Genomic DNA, 18,160 nt, shown 5'->3' with positions numbered 1-18,160 from the left:
TGTTTCCATGTCACATGAATTAGACATAAGAGGGTTACAAAGGAAAGATGATCACCTATAACATAGCTGGTTAAAATCTGCAGGAGTTTGGGGCACCTCTCTACTCAACTCTTCCTTACTACGCCTCTGTCCTTATTACTTCTTAATAAAGTCCCTGTTACTTCTTAATAGATTTTCACGGGAGAACTAGAAATCAGTGTTATTGAAAAATCTTCAAGATGATAAATCACTAACTCACAGAATGGATTTCAAAATATCATCTATTCCAATCCCTAGAAGTAAAGCAAGATCAGTTCTTCCCCAGATAGCCCTGGCCGATATTTGTTTATCTTGTTCTAGAAAATCTCAGAGAAAATATGAAAATTTTACTGGTTATCAAAACGAAAAAGGAAGGAAGAAATGTGAAATATTAAGAAATCATAAATTTCATCTCAGGTGCAAATCAAGAGTTTTCTAGGATGTAAAAACAGAGGAAAGTTCTGCATCATCATGACCCTAATAACTGTCATGGCCATGATAATCTGGCTCTTTCTTCAGTGCAGACTAGGTTATTTATCAATGTGTGGAGACAAAAAGTTTTTAAGCATCTTTTCAGTTCTTGAGATAAGAGAGTTAGGATTTTTTCAGAGGTGACTTCAGAGATAAGCCAGAGGTAGCTGGATAAATGGATGCAGAATAACTATGGACAACCGCATAATACCAGGCAGCTTCTGGGGTGGCCTTGAATAAGCCATTACCAGAAGGCTGCTTTGAAGAAAGTATAAGGACCAGGCCCTGATTCTGTGATTCTAAGATACATACATACGGGGCTTAGCTCAACATATCTTCTTAGGAAAAACTTGAATGAAAAGAGGATGGAGACCTGCTGGGTAGATCAGGTCAAGAAAGCTCTCTCAGGAAGTTGTCTAACTTAAATGAATTTTTCAGCCATACTGAAATGCAAACCATAACAATCTCAGCTGAATCAGCTTATTAAAGATTAAAGAATGGAGGTACTCTTCATTTTGTTAATGAAGTCATGATGCAATTCAATACAGGGAAGATAAAGTCAGACTTATGCAAGAAAAAAACCTAAACTTTAAAACCCAATATCAGTTAAATCTGCATTTTAAAGGACGTACTTATCAAAATTGTTTTTTAGTTACACCATAATACTTGTGAGAAGCCATTTGACCAGTTTTGGAAAGGTGCTGAGATCCTTAATAATACATGATAATTCTACCCAGTAATTTACTTCTAAACATTAGTTTTATATCAGTCTGTAGAATAAGGATTTGAGAGAAATTTTCTGAAGAGCAAAAGAAGCAAGAAATTTTCATAAAGACTAGTGGTTATGAATGGGGACATAAATCTAGTTACCTTGGTCAAATCATTCCAAAATGATGCTTATGAAATCCAAACATTAGATAACATTCATACTAGTTTTATGTATTCCAGTATCATTTATGTAACATAACACTAGTTTTATGTATTCCAGTATTACCCAAAATTTTCCGTCATCCATTACACACAGAAATTCCTGTCTTGAGAGAACAGTCATAGTTAAGAATAGATGTCATACCCTGCTTATTAAAGGATAAATCAGGTCATTGGGAGTTCTGTTGAGGATTTCACTTAAATGACAGGAAAGATGCTGGGGTCTCAATATAATCCAAGACATTGGAAAGACAGAATCCTAAAAAGCTAACACAGGATACAAAAGATTCCTTATTATCAAAAAAATAATAATAATAAAAAAATGCAGGAAACCAACACCACCAGTAATTTTTGCATTTTCTTGACGTTTCCTGGGCTTTTTCCTGGGCTCTGAGTGCTTGGAGTGAGAATGGCAAGGGAACAGAGAAGCACAGATAAATAAGGGGATGCTCTTTCCAGCCTCCTAACAGAAAAAATAGGTAATCACAGAATCACAGAATTGTTAGGTTTGGAAGGGACCTCTGGAGATCATCCAGTCCAATCCCCTGCCAAGGCAAGGCCACCTAGGAATGCATTCAGGTGGGTTTTGAATAAGCTGAATTATCTGACATCTGTGTCTTTTAACCCTCTGCAAAACTTAACGAATTATTAAATTTTTACTATTTATTAGTAAAGCTAATTGCTAATAATTTTCAAAGTGCTTATATCTCTTTCCATAAGGAGGGTGCGACTTCACCGGATCAGCACATGAACAGGCAAGGTATCTTTACCTCTCAGTGCCTTTAACTCTCATGGTACGTCTCCTGAGGGATTAAATGTATTAGTTTAACCTGATACATGACTACCTATCTGAGAGCAAAGCAACGTACCTCCATATACATCAGCTTAGAGCAGGCAATGTTCTTTTCTTTACTTAAAGCTCTGTTAAATGTCTTTGAAAATCTACTATGAAAAGTAAAATAGGCAAAGTCTATTTCTAATTCACTTTGGACATTTGTTCTTAATTTGAGTATTTTTCTCATGTTTAAGTGTGTTGTTGAGACTAGTTTCCATGCACATTAAATTTCCTTGTTCTGTGTTTATGCAAGCAAAATGTGTGGGTCAGGGCTAAGATAAAAAAGAGAAAATACAAAAATGTTGGGGCAGCTTATCTTGCAGAGAGAAAAATGTACTATTCACAGATTTCTTTACCCACCCTTACATCTGTATGTGTCATTATTATTACAAGAATCACACAGTAATCATATATATATTCGTAGTGGTATATGCGCAGCAGGTAATTTGCAAACAATGTATCTTTCCCTCTTGAGCATGTATTCTCCTTTGCACAGAGAAGCCCAGATCCATGACCAGGGCTTTTACACTTTCCTGTCATACAGGTGAATCACACTGGTCAGCCACCAAATCAGAGGCTATAAGAAGCTCTGGAATGTCTTGAAATTGTCCAAATGGGATTTGTTAAGGCTAGTTTAGTTGAAGAAATGTTTATGAATGTTAAGCATTCAGACCTCTAGAACCAATACATTTAAAGCTTGGCTTGAACTTGAACACTCAATGCAACATACATAAGTCAGGCTTTAAGTACAAATTTTATTATCATAGAAGCTGTGAAGAACATACTGTTTCATATTTACAACCGAAGAAAAGTGTATTTGACCTAACGTCCCCAAAATATTTGCTTGTGGGTTTAGGCCAAAGCTGAACATTTAATTCTAATGAGAATTAGTTTGTTAGAAACAGCAAGGAAGAAGTTCTTTATTATGAAGGTGGTAAGGCAATGGAACAGGCTGCCCAGAGAAGTGGTAAATGCTCCCTCACTGGCAGCATTCATGATCAGATTGGACAGAGCCTTGGGCAACATGGTCTAGTGTGAGGCATCCCTGACCATGGCAGGGGTGTTGGAACTAGATGACCTTAAGGTTCTTTCCAACTCTAACTATTCATGAGTCTATGATTGATTCCGTACTTGAACCAGAACAAACAAGAAAGTAAAACTAGACAACATGCTATCATGGTTTAAAAAGAAAATTATCTCAGCTGAAACCAGGACTCATGTACGGAAAAACTGGACCATATATTTAGCATTGACACAGACATTATAAAGTACTACAAAAAACATTCTTGCACTTTCTGGGCAATCTATTGGATAGTGTGTTATGTTTTGTTGTTGGGCTTTTTTTCCCCTTTCCAGCTTCAGTGGTCATTTCTTACAGATATGTTGTAAGAGACAGTGTTTCTGCAGAAAGTCCTTGGGTGTATGTCCCTGGCTGCTTCAATACACTACTAGCTAGTCAGCAATCTGTGTTCACTTGTCTATGAACTTACAAAAATAGCATTTCACCTAATGCTGGTCTCTCCTAAAAGAAGGAAGTCACATTTTTCAGCACTACTATGCATTTTTCCTGCAATATTATGAAGCAAAAAGGCTCAAGATACACAGGGATTCTAGGGAAGAACTTTGGCATGGGAGCAAAAATAATACATTTTCACTTAATAGCAAAATACTCTTCAGGGAATATAGATGATGAAATTTGACCCTCTTGGGAATCTAATTCAAGAAGGAGAATATAGGGTTAGGCAGAATTTTCACTGTGTATTTTGAAAATCCTTTTTTCAATATTTTTAAGTATCTTGTCATGGTACAAATGTTTAGGGTTTAGAAATGCTAATTACACTGTAATTCAATAGTAGGAAAAAAATGGACAAGATATCTCTGCATTGTTTTTCAACCTTCGTTCCTCTCCTCCTTTTCAGTCAAGTCCCAAATGCGCTTTCAAAACACACATCATGCCTACATTCTCTTCTTCTGACATTTTATAATCACAATTTCCTTGACTATAAACTGTTTATGTTATTATTACATGATGCCAAGCCTTTCTGATGAGTCTTAAACGTGGGATCAGAGAGTCATTATGACACCTCATGAATGGACCCAGGACACTGATAATGGGCAAATCACATCCGCAGGTATGCCTTTCAGTAGACTATTCTGGTTTGATCTTTACTCATTAATCAAGCAAAACTCCCACTGATCAGCATCTGAACACAAAGCAACAGATTGATTCCTTCTTTTGCAGAAAGACCTACTTTTTAGCAGTAGTACTAAGAGACTGGACAACATCCAGGACAAGTTCTCTCTGAGATTTAAAAATTCTCTTCACCTTTGCCTTTGGACACACATGAAGAGGAAAAAATGTTTAGTAGATACTTGCAGTTAGAACCACTGGACAAAAATCTGGGGCTTTTCTTTCTGCATATTTAGGTCCAGATCTTATGCCTTAACTATAAACTGACTCGTACTCACACTTGTTAGAATTAATGAATGTTTTTTTTCAGCTCCTGTCTGGAATAAAAACTATCAAATGTTTAATGCATATCTAGCTTCCTTTACATCATTAACAGGAATGCTGAGGCCTAATCCAATTATAGAACCTGTCATTAGGTGAATTCCAAAGAATTTTTAATACTGTGTGGTGCATTGTATTGTATTTCCCCAAATTTAATGAATTCAAAGCAAACTTGTGGCTTCTTTTTTTCTATTTAAAGTGACTTTTCCTAATGAGGATCATGTTAACTGGAGACATTAACATAACTGAGTAAATAACAATTTCTAACCCTTTAGGGAGAAAAAGTGCCATGGAATTTTTCCAGAAAGTCCAAATTTTCTGGAGAAAAGCACAAGAATGAGAGTAGTATCATTGACAATGGGACTGTCAGCCAGCCACATACTGAACACATCTATAAGCAGCAAATCAAATCTATATGCAGCATCAATTGTATTTAAGCATTAATTATTTTTAAATAAACGTACACATGCACATTCCACCTTACCAAATGCAGCTACAAAAGAAGGACCTCCAAGAAAAAAGAGCTAGCCCAACAGTAATCCATTGGTCTCACTTCTGTGCTTGAATTCATCACTTTCATAATATGTTTCAATTGTGAATCCTCAAGGCCTGCTCCCTGCCCATTTCAGCAAGTACTGTCTACTGAAAAAGGAAGTCAGTAAGTTTGTCTTTTTTTCATGGCCCTGGCACGTGCTGGTGCACATTTACCTTTTCATGCAATACTGTTGAAGTCTCAGTGACTTAACCATGCAATGCAGTCTCAAGTTGGATAAGTAAGAGGTGCCAGAATGAAAATCTGTACTGAGAATGGCCATGAATGTTACTCTTTAAAGAGCTTTCAAAAAAAAAAAAAAAAGTATCTAGATTACTTCATCTAATAGTTTACTGAGATGTGCACACTTGTGTTTTTATTGTACGCTCCCAAAGACATTTTCAGGCATTTTCTCAGCATGTTCTGGACTGTCAGCTACTGCAGCCACATGACTATTAGTAATGGGTAATTTGACTTCTTGGATTCACTGCTGATACAAAAATAGAACATGTGGCTGATACATAAGTGGATAGTTTAGCAAATTATTGTTATTTTAGAGGGTCAGGAATACTCTCTGCAGTATAGTTTATGTGGATAAGGATGAAATTAAGCAACAAAATTCAAAACTTTATTTGCATCCCAAGTTTTGTTAACGGCCTTTCCGTGTTTTTTGGCACAATTCATATTTGGTAAAGGAAGAAACTGGTAGCCCATTAGAAGCTTAAATAGTAAGTGACGCACTTTCTCAGGCCCGGAATAAAGCAATCAATTACTAGCAAACAGCAGCAACAACAGCTGGTAGGGAACATTGTATAAGAGCAGTGCTGAATAAGCTTAGGGTAAACGAAATGTATCTTTGATAGAAATCGTATGTCAGGCCTTCACTTATAAAGCTGCAATATTTCCCATGGTTCATACTAATGAAAAACAGTCCTTATGTCTTCCGGGAAAAGTTAGTCTTTTTCAGCAAAGTATTTCTGTTTTAATTTCGTTATTTCTACGGATGTTTTCTGGAAGAGAAAAAAAATCAGTTAATTATCTTCAGCAGTTTCCTACTTATAGCTAAGATCATTTCTCCATCATGCTGAAAGTATGTTCAATTACAGTTTAAAAGAAAATACCAGAAAGTAATAATATTTGTCTTCTAGTTCAGGTGCCTATTTGTATAGAAGCTGCTTTAGTACTGCCTAAAAGCAGTCCTTTTCTTTACATACCTATTACATTCCTTTTATTTTTGTTTTCAAATACAAGGTTTGAGGTCTTACATATCCACTTTGAAAAATTTGACTTCAGTTTATGGCTCAGTCATATCTGTCAATTTGACAAACAACCTTAGTTCATGACAAGTTCAAATAAACCGCAATTGTTCTTTCTCAGTTTAATCATCAGATAATGTAAATAGCATGGCCTACAAATTGTTTAACATTTGGGAATCAGTCATCCCAGGCTCTTGATACAGCCAGTGATGAGAGAGGGAGGAACCTCCAAGTTTCCGGAGGTGTCTGTTTCTTCCATGGAGGAAATGTGCTGCCTTCGGGTGTGTAAAACTAAGTGATACGAACCCAGGCTAAGGGGTTTGTGTCTCTGCATTAGCTGCACGAGGTGCTTGGGGGAGCTCTGATCCCCACCAGTACCTGGATTAAGCTGTTCAGGGAGCTAATGCAACTCAACTTCTGGTTATGGATGTACCTTTTCTGAATTAAAAGTTCCCCTCTCATAGCAACCTGAAACCATATTAAAAGTAGATTAAATTTTGCATTTTATGTTGCACTCAAATAGTACTTTGTATACTAAACTTCAAGGTATAATACTACCTCAAAACTTTTGGTGCTAGAGCAGGCAAAGTAAATGATGGATAAAAAAAAATGATGAAATTCAATGTCATCTTTAAAAGATTAGATTTGAATCTTGGCTAGCTCCCTAAAACATCAGAGTCATAACACATGATACGATCCATGTCAAAAGATGTTAGGATAACACTCTGGATCAAACAGAAAAGGAACTGAGAGTCTGTCACTCTCAATGACCACCTCTAAGTTGGGCCATGCCAACTTTTTGAAGTCTTCAAAATCTACAATCAAGAAGGTGTTTGGCAACCCCTATGAAATTAGTGGGGAATCTTTATCCAGATGAAAGCAGAATGCAGATCTTGAAATGTTTGTCTCAAATTGTCATTAAAGGAGCACAAGCTGCATTTTTTTTTTGTTTGGGCTGAGTTCTGTTCTGCTCCCACAACAGTGACTAAAAAAATGTCTTTCCCAGAAATATAGCAACAACTCACCCCCAGTGATGTTTCTAAGCATCATTAGTCGATGGGCTGCAATTCAGTAAATGAATTTATCTTCAGCTCCCTGAAGAAATTCTGCGTTTGGATTTTACATAATGTTAAACATTTCTAATCTAATTCAAAGAGGCATTAAATGATGTCACTGCCAGGGGGAATTAAGATGGTTTGGGTGTACTTCCAGTGAATCTAAATACCAATTTGCGTTTATTTTTAAGTACACTTTGAACTACACTTATATGAAATTTTAGGAGTATTTGCGACCAGTTTATGTTATATTTCCCTCACATTATTGACAGGAATCTCAACTGCCATTCCACCTTTGGACATCAGAATGCATAAAAGCTCATTTCATGTAGAAGACACAACAGAGGTAGAAAATGATGAAGTAGCTGCCTCAGAAGAGAAAAGGAAAGATTTCATTAGGCCTCTACCTCTAATAACCATAACTTGCCATAAGCACTAATTTAACATAAATTTAAATGCTTTTATAAAGACAAATTAGAAAAAAATTCTGTCTGCTACCATGAAAATATCTAAACAAAGGCCCCCAGCTCCTTGTTACTTGCTCAGTGTCCCATGACAGGAGAGCAACAAGGTGGAATATGCAATGTATTTTGTCACAGTGCTGGGCTTGCATGTTAAGAGATTTGTCATTCCTCTATTAATAACAAAAAAGATATTAATAAATCCATAGTAATGATCTAACATTTCAACTCCACAGATATAATTCCCTGACTCCAAGATGTATAGGTTGTAGCAAGTGTTATATCCTCAGAAGTGTCATAAAGCTCAAACCTGCCTGCACACTTTTTCTATTGTAGGTCTGTGATCCTGGTGAGAGCACCTCCTGTTGCAAGAGAGGAAGTGTGGCTCTGAATAGCAGCCAGAAGGAGGCTTGGACACTTCTGCGCCTTTGATGACTTGCAAATCAAAAGCATGAAAACCAAACTACACTTATCAAATGGTTTTCCCATTCAGGCTTGGTAGTCTACATCTTTTTCTCCTATACCATTCCCGTTATTCTCGATGCTAAGAGTGTCAGTGTTTTCACTGCATTTTTTAATGTGCAGAGAAGGGGGTAGGGTGGGAGAAGGGATCTGTCCAATGATCTCAAAGCATATGTTTTTGATTCTAACAAGATTATGGATACCAAAGGAATAAAAATGGAAATCACTACTGCCAAGATATGAAAGAAAGTTTGCATAGTAAAATAATTTAAACCCTAACATTTGGACCCAATAAGGCTAACAGAACGTTTATTCCATATTTTTGGAAAGTATGCTTTTTCTGCACATTAAGTGGTACCAATAAAAAATAATGATTCTCACTGAGTTTATTTCTATAAATTATATTGGTTTATAGTTTTCCAGGGCAAGGTTATGTGTCAGATTCTATGGCAAACACCTGGGCGTAAAATGCAATAAGCTTGTTACTTTCAGTGGGGGTTGTTGGGAGGAGAGCTACAACCATCCGTTCTCCCCAAAATGTACCTATTTCCAAGGAAACTGGACTGCAGATCATCTGAAAAATGCCAAATTCTTTTTCACACTTTAGGAATTATCATTTGCATCTCCTCTCGACTTGCTAGTCATACAAAATTAAACTTTTCAGGGACATGAAACCAGACACAGCAGCAGCTTCAGACATGAACATGAGTTTGGTGGTCTTTGCCCAGTGCCTAATGAGTGACTGCCTATATCATGGTTTTGCCCTTTAATTTAGCATGGGTCAAAGTACACAGAATACAACATAGTATATTCATGTGAATTTGTAAAAAGTTATGAATGCTACAAAAATTTCAGGACTTTCAAAAGTTTTGATGTTACAAAAACTAACACTTGGTGATTATGGATAGACTACAGTTAGGAATGCCCTTACGGAATCAATTTGTCCCCTTTTATGTGCGCACTATAATTACAGCTGGTTGGAAAGATTCCATCAAAATACTTTTTTTTTTTTAAAGCAAAAAACAGTTTTCTGTGGGAAAATGTTACTTTTTCCAGAACTGCCTCAGTTTTCCATAGGGAAAATGTAAGCAAAATACATTCTTTTCAGTCAAGTAAACTGAATTCTAAATATTTCAGCTTGTCAAGCTGAATAAAAACACTTCCTTTTAGGTCAGCATGATATTCATGTGTATATGCCAGAACTGCTATGGTGCAACACAGCGCTGGCAGTTTAGATCCCCTCCTCTGCTGCAGGATGCATACAGTGCAGTGACCTTCTTGCCAGCTTCTCCACTATCGTGCAAGTGGCATCGTAAGACCGCTTACCATGAAAGCAACAGGACACCACACAGCAGCTCAGGAGTCACCTGAAACTGAATGTGATATTCATTTCATCATACCTTAGCCATCTTAATATTAGTAATGGTGTCTAAGCATCATGGTTAAAATCTCTTGATTAGATAAATTCCTCCAGAAGTCAATTTAGCCTCTCCAAAAATAGATAACAAAGACAGGTAACACTGAAGGGGAATTCATCTCTACCACCTTTCTCCATTGATTAATGATCTTAGACTAGATACTAACTTTGCTGAAAACAGTGAGTTGCTTCTACCCTTTGAATTGACATGCTTTCCAATCAACCCTGTTGTGTTTCTCAAGGAAATGTGTCTTCCTTCAGTCACAAAGTTGAAAGGCAGGGACAAATCCCCACGCATAATTATCATGCTGATGAACTCACTGGAGTTTCACATTAGCAAAGACTTGTGCATAAGCCTGGGGCAGTGAGCATCAAAATGAAACAGTCACATAGCATAACAAAAGATTAATAACTATTTATCTATAAAGTAAAATGCACTGTAACAGGAAAATTGACATAGTTTTGGTACACAAGGACTTTTGTCATAAAATGTGATCCCTTGTAAGCCAGCAATTGCTTAACTAAAGGCAATAATTCATGTCACAATATATGTTTTTAAAGAAATAATTATTGATGAAATGTGCTCCCTGAGAAGTGTCTAAAGAGCAATCAAGAACAGTACACCTACATGGTAATCACTGCCCACATTCCATAGAGCAGGATCCTTTTTCCTGCAGAGCTCGGTGTGACCTAACAGGACAGAAGGAAGATAAGAGAAGGCAATACAGTGCCAGCTCATGATAGCATCTAATGCTGTTTTACAGCCACGTGTGAGAGGTGCTATCTGCTAAAAATGAAGGCTATCCAGAGAGGAAAGGCACAGAGGAGAGAGAGGAGGAATACAAGAGGGACAAGCAGGGAAAGAAGAGTTTGAAGGTGCATATGGCCAGTTACACTGGAGAGAAGGAAAGTACAAAGTGCATGACTCAATAACTTTTGCATTTCTTGAATTTACAATACTCACTTTTGCAACCTTATAAAATGTTCATAATATTGTTTTAGAATACAGAATACAAACCATATGGGCCTGTGTCAAACTACATATAATATGCATGTCCTGGGTATTGTGTTTTGTAAATTTAGAAACAGTCTCTCACACAAGGCTCTTATTAGCATATGTGCAACTACAGTGAAGTTAATAGGATTAGAGCTTGTCAGGAATTTTTCAATTAAACTCTTTTTCTTTTTCATTGGAAAATACCACTTCATTGAAATTTAAACTGTGCATAAGAACCTAGTGGTTTGGTGCAATTTGCTTCAGGAAAAATTCCTCAGGTACTGGAATTTTGATCAGAAACGGGAAAAATAAAAGTTCAGTCACATTTTAGTCAGAGTACAAGGCTGGACATTGGAGAACCAACCATGAGCTCATGCTTCATTGTTTGCACAGCATTGAGGAGATCCTGACTTAGCCTGCTGCTTATCCAGGGGTGAAATGTATCATTCCAGTCTAAAATTGACTGTGAAATCCTGTGTGATCACAAGATCATAACTTCTCTCTGTATTAGGGCAGTCTCTCACTGAATGGGGTTCATATATAAAAGTTGAAAGGCTTTTGCTTTGTCCTAGTAGGAAAAAAAGAAAAAAAAAAAAAATTCTAAAAGTTTGGGGGAAGTAGAAAACTTTTTACCACCCTTCTCTGTGCAGACCTATTTATAAAACATCTCTCCTGCCTCATTGCTTTAACCAGCTACTGCTACTTTCAAGATTCAGTAAAAACATGCTGCACTGAATGAAGGTACTGAAATGAATACATGAAGGGAAAAGTCCAGATTAAAAGATATTATGCTTCTGTTTACTGTCCAAACCCTTTTGTAATTTAAATATGTGGTTTTCTGTTTCCCCATAGTTTACAGCATAGAACTTTGCCATATCTAAGCTTCCACGCACATTTTGGCTACCTAGTGCCTCTTTGCAGATGAGCCTGTTAGCTGTCCTGTCATCTTCTTCTTGCTTTAATTTAGACATTGTGCAGGGTTTTTCTCCCCCTTGAATGCATTACCTTTAGAAGAAATGTAAAAGAATTTGAAATCAACAAGGTTAAGGTTATAACTGAAATAACTCTTAAATTTTCTGCCGCGAACTGAAGGTGCTGTTAGAGTGTGGTATCCCTTTAAAGAGACACAGATATGCTGGAAAGGTACCAAAGAAACTTCTACACTTCTGAACAGCATCTTTAAAACAGCAGCACTAGAACAGCAGAAATGTTCAGGGGAATGCACAGAGCCACTTACTCTCCAAAAATAAAGTAAGTAATGCCTCACTCTGTTGAAGTTACCAGTGATTGGTCATTGTTGGTTGAAAACTAAAAATGTATACTTTCACATTCTTAGCACATGTACACAGTGCCAGCTGGCTTTACGGCTTATATTTGCAACCTAGGGGGCTTACAGGATCTCAACATCTGCAAAATTATGCTTTGATTTCTGGCACCATCAGATCTCAAGGGAACAAAACCAAAGCAATCGCCAGCCAGAACTCACATTTTGACATGTTAAGCAAGGGGCTGTTCCTCAGATTTTTTGCCATTTGTAGAAGAGCAGTAAGCTATATACTTGAAGGGCAGAGGAGAAAGAAAGAGAGGCCGACAGACATCAGTGTTGCAGTATTTCTGCTACCAGGGAGAGCGGCTATTGGAACCAGCATAAAGGAACAAATTATGAGACGGATGGGAATGGAAGGAAATTGGCAAGTTATGTACATTAGTGCTTATTTTTCTGTTGCACTAGGTTCATTAAAAACATTGAAAAATTAAAAAAGTATAATTATATAGTATTGAGGCTGATGCCAAAACAAAAGAAGACAATATGAACTTTAGTGTGAGAGAAAGTATTATCCATTATTATCTTTCAAAAAGGTTTTTGTTCCTGGGATTTTTTTAAAGATTTATGGCCCTGCAAACAACTTGTGGTAGTTTTATATTAAGAAACATCACATGAAGAGTTTAACAGATCAGGAAAATGTGGGTACTGTACCTGTGTGCTTCATAGCTTTTGTTGAAAAGTACAAGCAAAAAATCTGAAACCTGCGGGTAGGAACTTAATTTTCCCCAAGCTCTTCCACACTCAGCACTTGAAGAAATGCTGCTCTGCAGCACTGGAATGACTGCCTAATACACATCATGGCTGTTTGCTGATCCCAGGGATTTACAGTAGGTCACTGGTGTTTAGTGGCTGGTAACTCTTACCACCCTTTCTCACATGAAAATGAACAGAGAAAACTGGAGTAAGAACAGTTTTTTCAGGACATAGACTGTAGTGATTTCTTTCTTGAGCAACAGCATTTTTTCCATTCATATCAGCTCAGAATGTCTTTTGGAAAATCTTTTTCTCAGTGCACCACTTTAACCACACTGATTCTGTCTTTTCGATTTGCTTTCATCCTTTAATTCTTTCTTTGCTATATCTTCATGCCCTTACCTATGTTTTGGCAACCTTCCTCATCCCATTTCTTATGAATACCAGAAGAGCAATATTCTTTGGCATCCAACCTGAGCATCCATATTGTCAGCTGGCAAAGAAACACCTTATACTTTAGCCCATACTTTCCCTTCATGGTCAAGAAAGTATTTTTTGTAAGCAAAAGAAACAAGAAAGTTAGTAAAAAAGTTTAAAAAATAAAGAAGATGAGAGGATGAACAATTTTGCACTGCCCTTCCTTGGCAAGAAGCATCCTTCAGGCTCTTTTGTTGAAGTCTCCTCTGTCATGATATCAAAAGAAAAATGGAAAATATGTTGATACTTAATGTGCCAATACTTTTGAAGACTAATAATATCTCACAGCTGTCTCACATTACTTTAAATTGTTTAACATATTTTATACACCAGCACTTCAAATTCACTGTCAGAATGGTCCTGGTGAGGCAGAGAAGGCCCTTCTGTCCCATTTTCTGCAGGACCTAACACAACTTCTGTGCTAGTTTAGGCTGCTTATGATCTGCACCAATACAAACAAATATATTAATTTTAGAAAGGCATTGTACTCAGATTAAATTTAGGGTGCACCAAGATGTTACCTTGTGCTCAGGAAATCCCAGATTCCTGGAGGCTGGGTGGGAGGAGAAAGAAGACAGAAATATCAATGCATGACCTTCACTGGCTTTGGACACATCCCTTGGTGTTGTCAGAGTCAAGAGAGTAGGCCAAGGGGACCTTTAGTCTGACCCAGCATAGCCATTCTCACACACGTATGTCCTCTCCCTTCATCTGCGTGATGGACAGGAATAAGCACTGAAATGACCTTTTGGGGAAAGAAGAGGTACATTTAGTATATTTAGTACATAGGCTGTACATCATCTCAAAGACAAGCGTGTGGCTTTGAGCTGTAGAAGGACTAAGGGTTGCTGAAGAATCTGAAATTATTTCCTTGACAGAAGGAGACTGTAGAATAAAATTACTTCAGTCAATCATCTTGGATAAAATCCTGTTGTCTTCACAATGATTTCACACCAAAGAAATCCTGAAACTGAAAAATCCTAAAAGAAGCATGATTTTCCTCTAGTCACAGTCAATACCAGTGAAAGAAGGTTAAGACCTTTCATTAATAGGAACTGATTCACCTACAACTTATCAAAGACAGAATGTATCATCAGTATTGTCTTCTCTACCTTTTTACCTGTTTCAGGGGTCTTAGAGGGAAAGTCAAACATATACTCAGCAGTATCGTGGCGAACAAGCTCTGATCTCTTTTCCTGAAGTTTTACAATTTACTCCCCTTCCACCAGAAATCATTGTTTCTTCAAGAGCTGAAAATCTGGTTGGCTTACTCTCAAATAAACCTAAAAATCTTGTTTGGACGCAAGACAAAATCAGAAATCTGCGCAGTTTAGGTTGCTGTAGTTGTTTTACTTAGACGGATCTGAGCCCTGTCAGTCACTAGTCCTCCCTAGTCCTCATAATTCATGAAGTGGTGACCAGGAAAGAGAAAAGGAAGAAATGAAGAACTGAGAGAGAAAGAAAGATAGAAAAGACACCTTCAAGCTTCAAAGAGAAGACACAATGTCATTGAGGAAAGGTAAGATCTATAAGACTGCAGGGAAATGATCTTGAAGGTGAAATGTTCTTTCTGAAATGTGATCCCTTGCCGTTCCTAAATGTAAGGGAACACTTATGGTTCTGAAAAAATGAGCCAATCCACCTTAGAAATACAAAGAACCATAAAATGGTTTTGTTCTATCACAGGAAGATCTCTTCTTCATTCGGATTTTGGTCTGATACAGTGCCCTCTTGTCCCATCACCCCCAACAGCCCCTTGAATAGGAGATACGGCTTCACTTAACAGGAAGAGAAGAGTTTAACATCCTTCAGTCTTGGGTAATGTACAGATCCCAGCCCACCCTCTTCCTCCCGGGGGGACTTCAAAGCAAGAGCAGAGACTGCAGTCCTCCGAGTGACCCTCCTGAAGGGGCTCTGGCCAGGACACAGGATGGGAGCTGAGCAGGCATTAACAAACAGGATGATCATGTGTAATCCTGTTGTGTACTTCTCTCATCCTTTCCAGCAGCAGCCCTAAACTCTGCTCATTTGACAGCCAGCCTCAAGCAGTGGGCTGAATGGTTTCAAATACACTTTCAGCATGCAGAAAAAGAACAAAACCAGCTGGAAATGGCTTCGACGACTAGGTAGAATCATTGCAGAAGGAAAAGCTCATGGGATGGGATGACATTTATTTGCTATCTGTGATTGATAGATCTTTAATTCCTGTTTCCTGACTGGCAGGACCATAAGGCAGACCATAAAGGGGGCTGCCAGGCAGGATGGAGAGCAGAAGCAATCAACAAAACCTTTTGTTGTTTTCTTCCCTCATTTTATTTTTAAACTTACAGGACATTTCCCTTAAGATGACTTTACCTCAGGCTTTTCATTATAGCTCTGCAGAACAAAAGGGCAGTATGGCCTTGTAGTCCAGGCACTGTCTTACCTGCTTGGACTGTGTTTGCAGCTGTTTGCAGTCCAGATAGCTGCACTTATTAAACTGGAGACATGTTAATATTAGCCTTCAGCACCTGCCTCAGTTTCTGCATCAGTAGAAAGGAAATTTGACCACTTGCCTGTTTGCTTTTGCCACTGTGTATAAATAGCCTAAAGAGGTCTGAGGGTCTAGTTTGGCAAACTATTTCTAGAAATAAGAGATAACAGCTTTTTTAATGATTAGTATGCCATGAATCTGAATCGTGGGGGCACTCTTTAAGTCAGTCATAGAAATTATAGAACAGTTGACAAAATCAGAAAAACAAAAAACTAAGTTCCATGAAATCAGAATAGGAGTTCACAATAATCTGAAATCAATCAATCAAAGAGTATGTCTTCACTGCTGTTGAGTTTGCACTAGGAATGCAATTTTGAAGTCTCCTGATCCACTTACAGTGTCACTTACAGCACTTTTGTTCCTGCTGCAGGAACAGGAGCCTTTTGAGATTAAATTTACGTAGAAATTTCACTCCAGGACAGCACCCCTGTGAGCTAACATTTAGTCCACAAACCGGACAAAAGCTGCTCTGAGATAAAACCTTCAACCCTATCTCTTTCATTCTGCACTTTCCTACAGGCACATAGTGTTGCAGGCAGCGTCCATAATATTTCAGTAAGAATTTAATTCCATCAGTTACTCAAGGCCACACACAGACCTGCAGAGACCGTATTAACCATCAAGCTGACTATAAGCCCTGCAGTGCAATGGTGCTGCTTTAGGGGCCGCCCGTATTTCTTCCAGTCTGACCAGGCAGCAAATACAGGAGCAGGGCACTGAGCCTAGTGGCAGGTCCTATTTGACAGAAATTGTTTAACACCAGATCACTTAATGAAATCAAAACCAGGATATACTTGCAATTATAAAAAATTCCTTTCTATATCTTTAGGTTGAAAGTCCCAGAGATGGGAGAATTAAACAGAGAATGAGATCAGGCCAAGTAGGGAAAGGCATAAGGTTGTCATATCCTGACATTAAAACCACTCTTGACTAAATAGCAAAGATCTCTCACCATATATGTTTTGTCTGAAATCAGAACTGACTTTCAGCATCCATCATTATAACCTAACAAGCTGAACAAATTCCTGCACCAGGAGTGACCTCCAATTCCCCTTCGCATGACTTGTCAGCTGGCAGAAAGGTAAATTGAGGACCCACTGAAGCCACAGTATCGGTTCATATTTAACTACAAGTGTATGAGCTATTGATTCAGCATAAAGGGCTCCATATATAAAGATAAAGAAAACAACGTTCAAAAGAAAGATGTCTGACACAGTAAGATATTTGAGGATATTAACTTGACCCTGACATAACATCCAGTAGTAGCGCATCTGTAAAAAATAAACAATTCCTACTGCCTACAGGTGGCATATTTAGTAAGCAAATATGAACACAGCAGCAAAAAGAATGAAACATAGCCATCACTCCTCTGTGAACTTGAGTGATCCCGTTTTCTGTAAGAACATAGCAGTACGTTCAGAATCAGAACATAGATCAGTACTTCTCTTTCGAATTTTATAAGATAAATTACAAACTATCCTTATGGCCATTTTAGAGATTGGATAGAGTGTGAATGAAAGCTGTTTGATCAGAGTCTCTCATCATACCAGTTACAGAGCTGTAATAGAAAATAAATGTTTTATTTGTCATAATTAGGCTGCTTCTAGAAATATTGTGGTTATTATCAACTCCACAGTGAAAAATGATTAACTTTGTTATTGAAGTCATTAATGTCAAACATTTTTCCAACAGTATGGAAAGTGAGAGAGTAATATTTAATGACCACTGTTATTGACATGCTTCAAAATGTTTTCTGTAAAAAATAGATATTTGAAATTAAGTTCACTAATTTCAAATAGATGTTCTGTTAGGCTATTGGAGTTCCTGTAAATAACAACTTTTTGTGTTTGAAAATCAATAATAATAATTTCAATAATAATAACAAAAAATAATAATAATAATTTGAATTTAGCCCTTCACACATCTAAGACTACTCATGTGCAAATCACTCTGTGACACAAATAAGTCATCAGGACCAGGGCTTCTGGGGGCAGAAAGCACAGTGGAAACTGGAAGAGTTAGTAAGACTTAGTGCATGAAAACCCAAGATTACTCCCATTGCCGTGTGGTCTCACTACTGTTTTACATAGAATTGTCTGTAGGAGAGAAGAAATGCAAACGCTGGGGTGAGAGGAAGATGCTTTTACTCTCCCTTCTGCATCTCTCTCTTGCATCCCTCCTCCCATC

This window comes from Pezoporus wallicus, unplaced genomic scaffold (genome assembly GCF_028554395.1).
Source record: "Pezoporus wallicus isolate ANWC-B61680 ecotype Strahan unplaced genomic scaffold, APGP_CSIRO_Pwel_v1 contig_161, whole genome shotgun sequence".
NCBI classification, from domain to species: Eukaryota; Metazoa; Chordata; class Aves; order Psittaciformes; family Psittacidae; genus Pezoporus; species Pezoporus wallicus.
The sequence above is the reverse complement of the archived record's forward strand: the minus strand, read 5'-3'. Positions refer to the sequence as shown.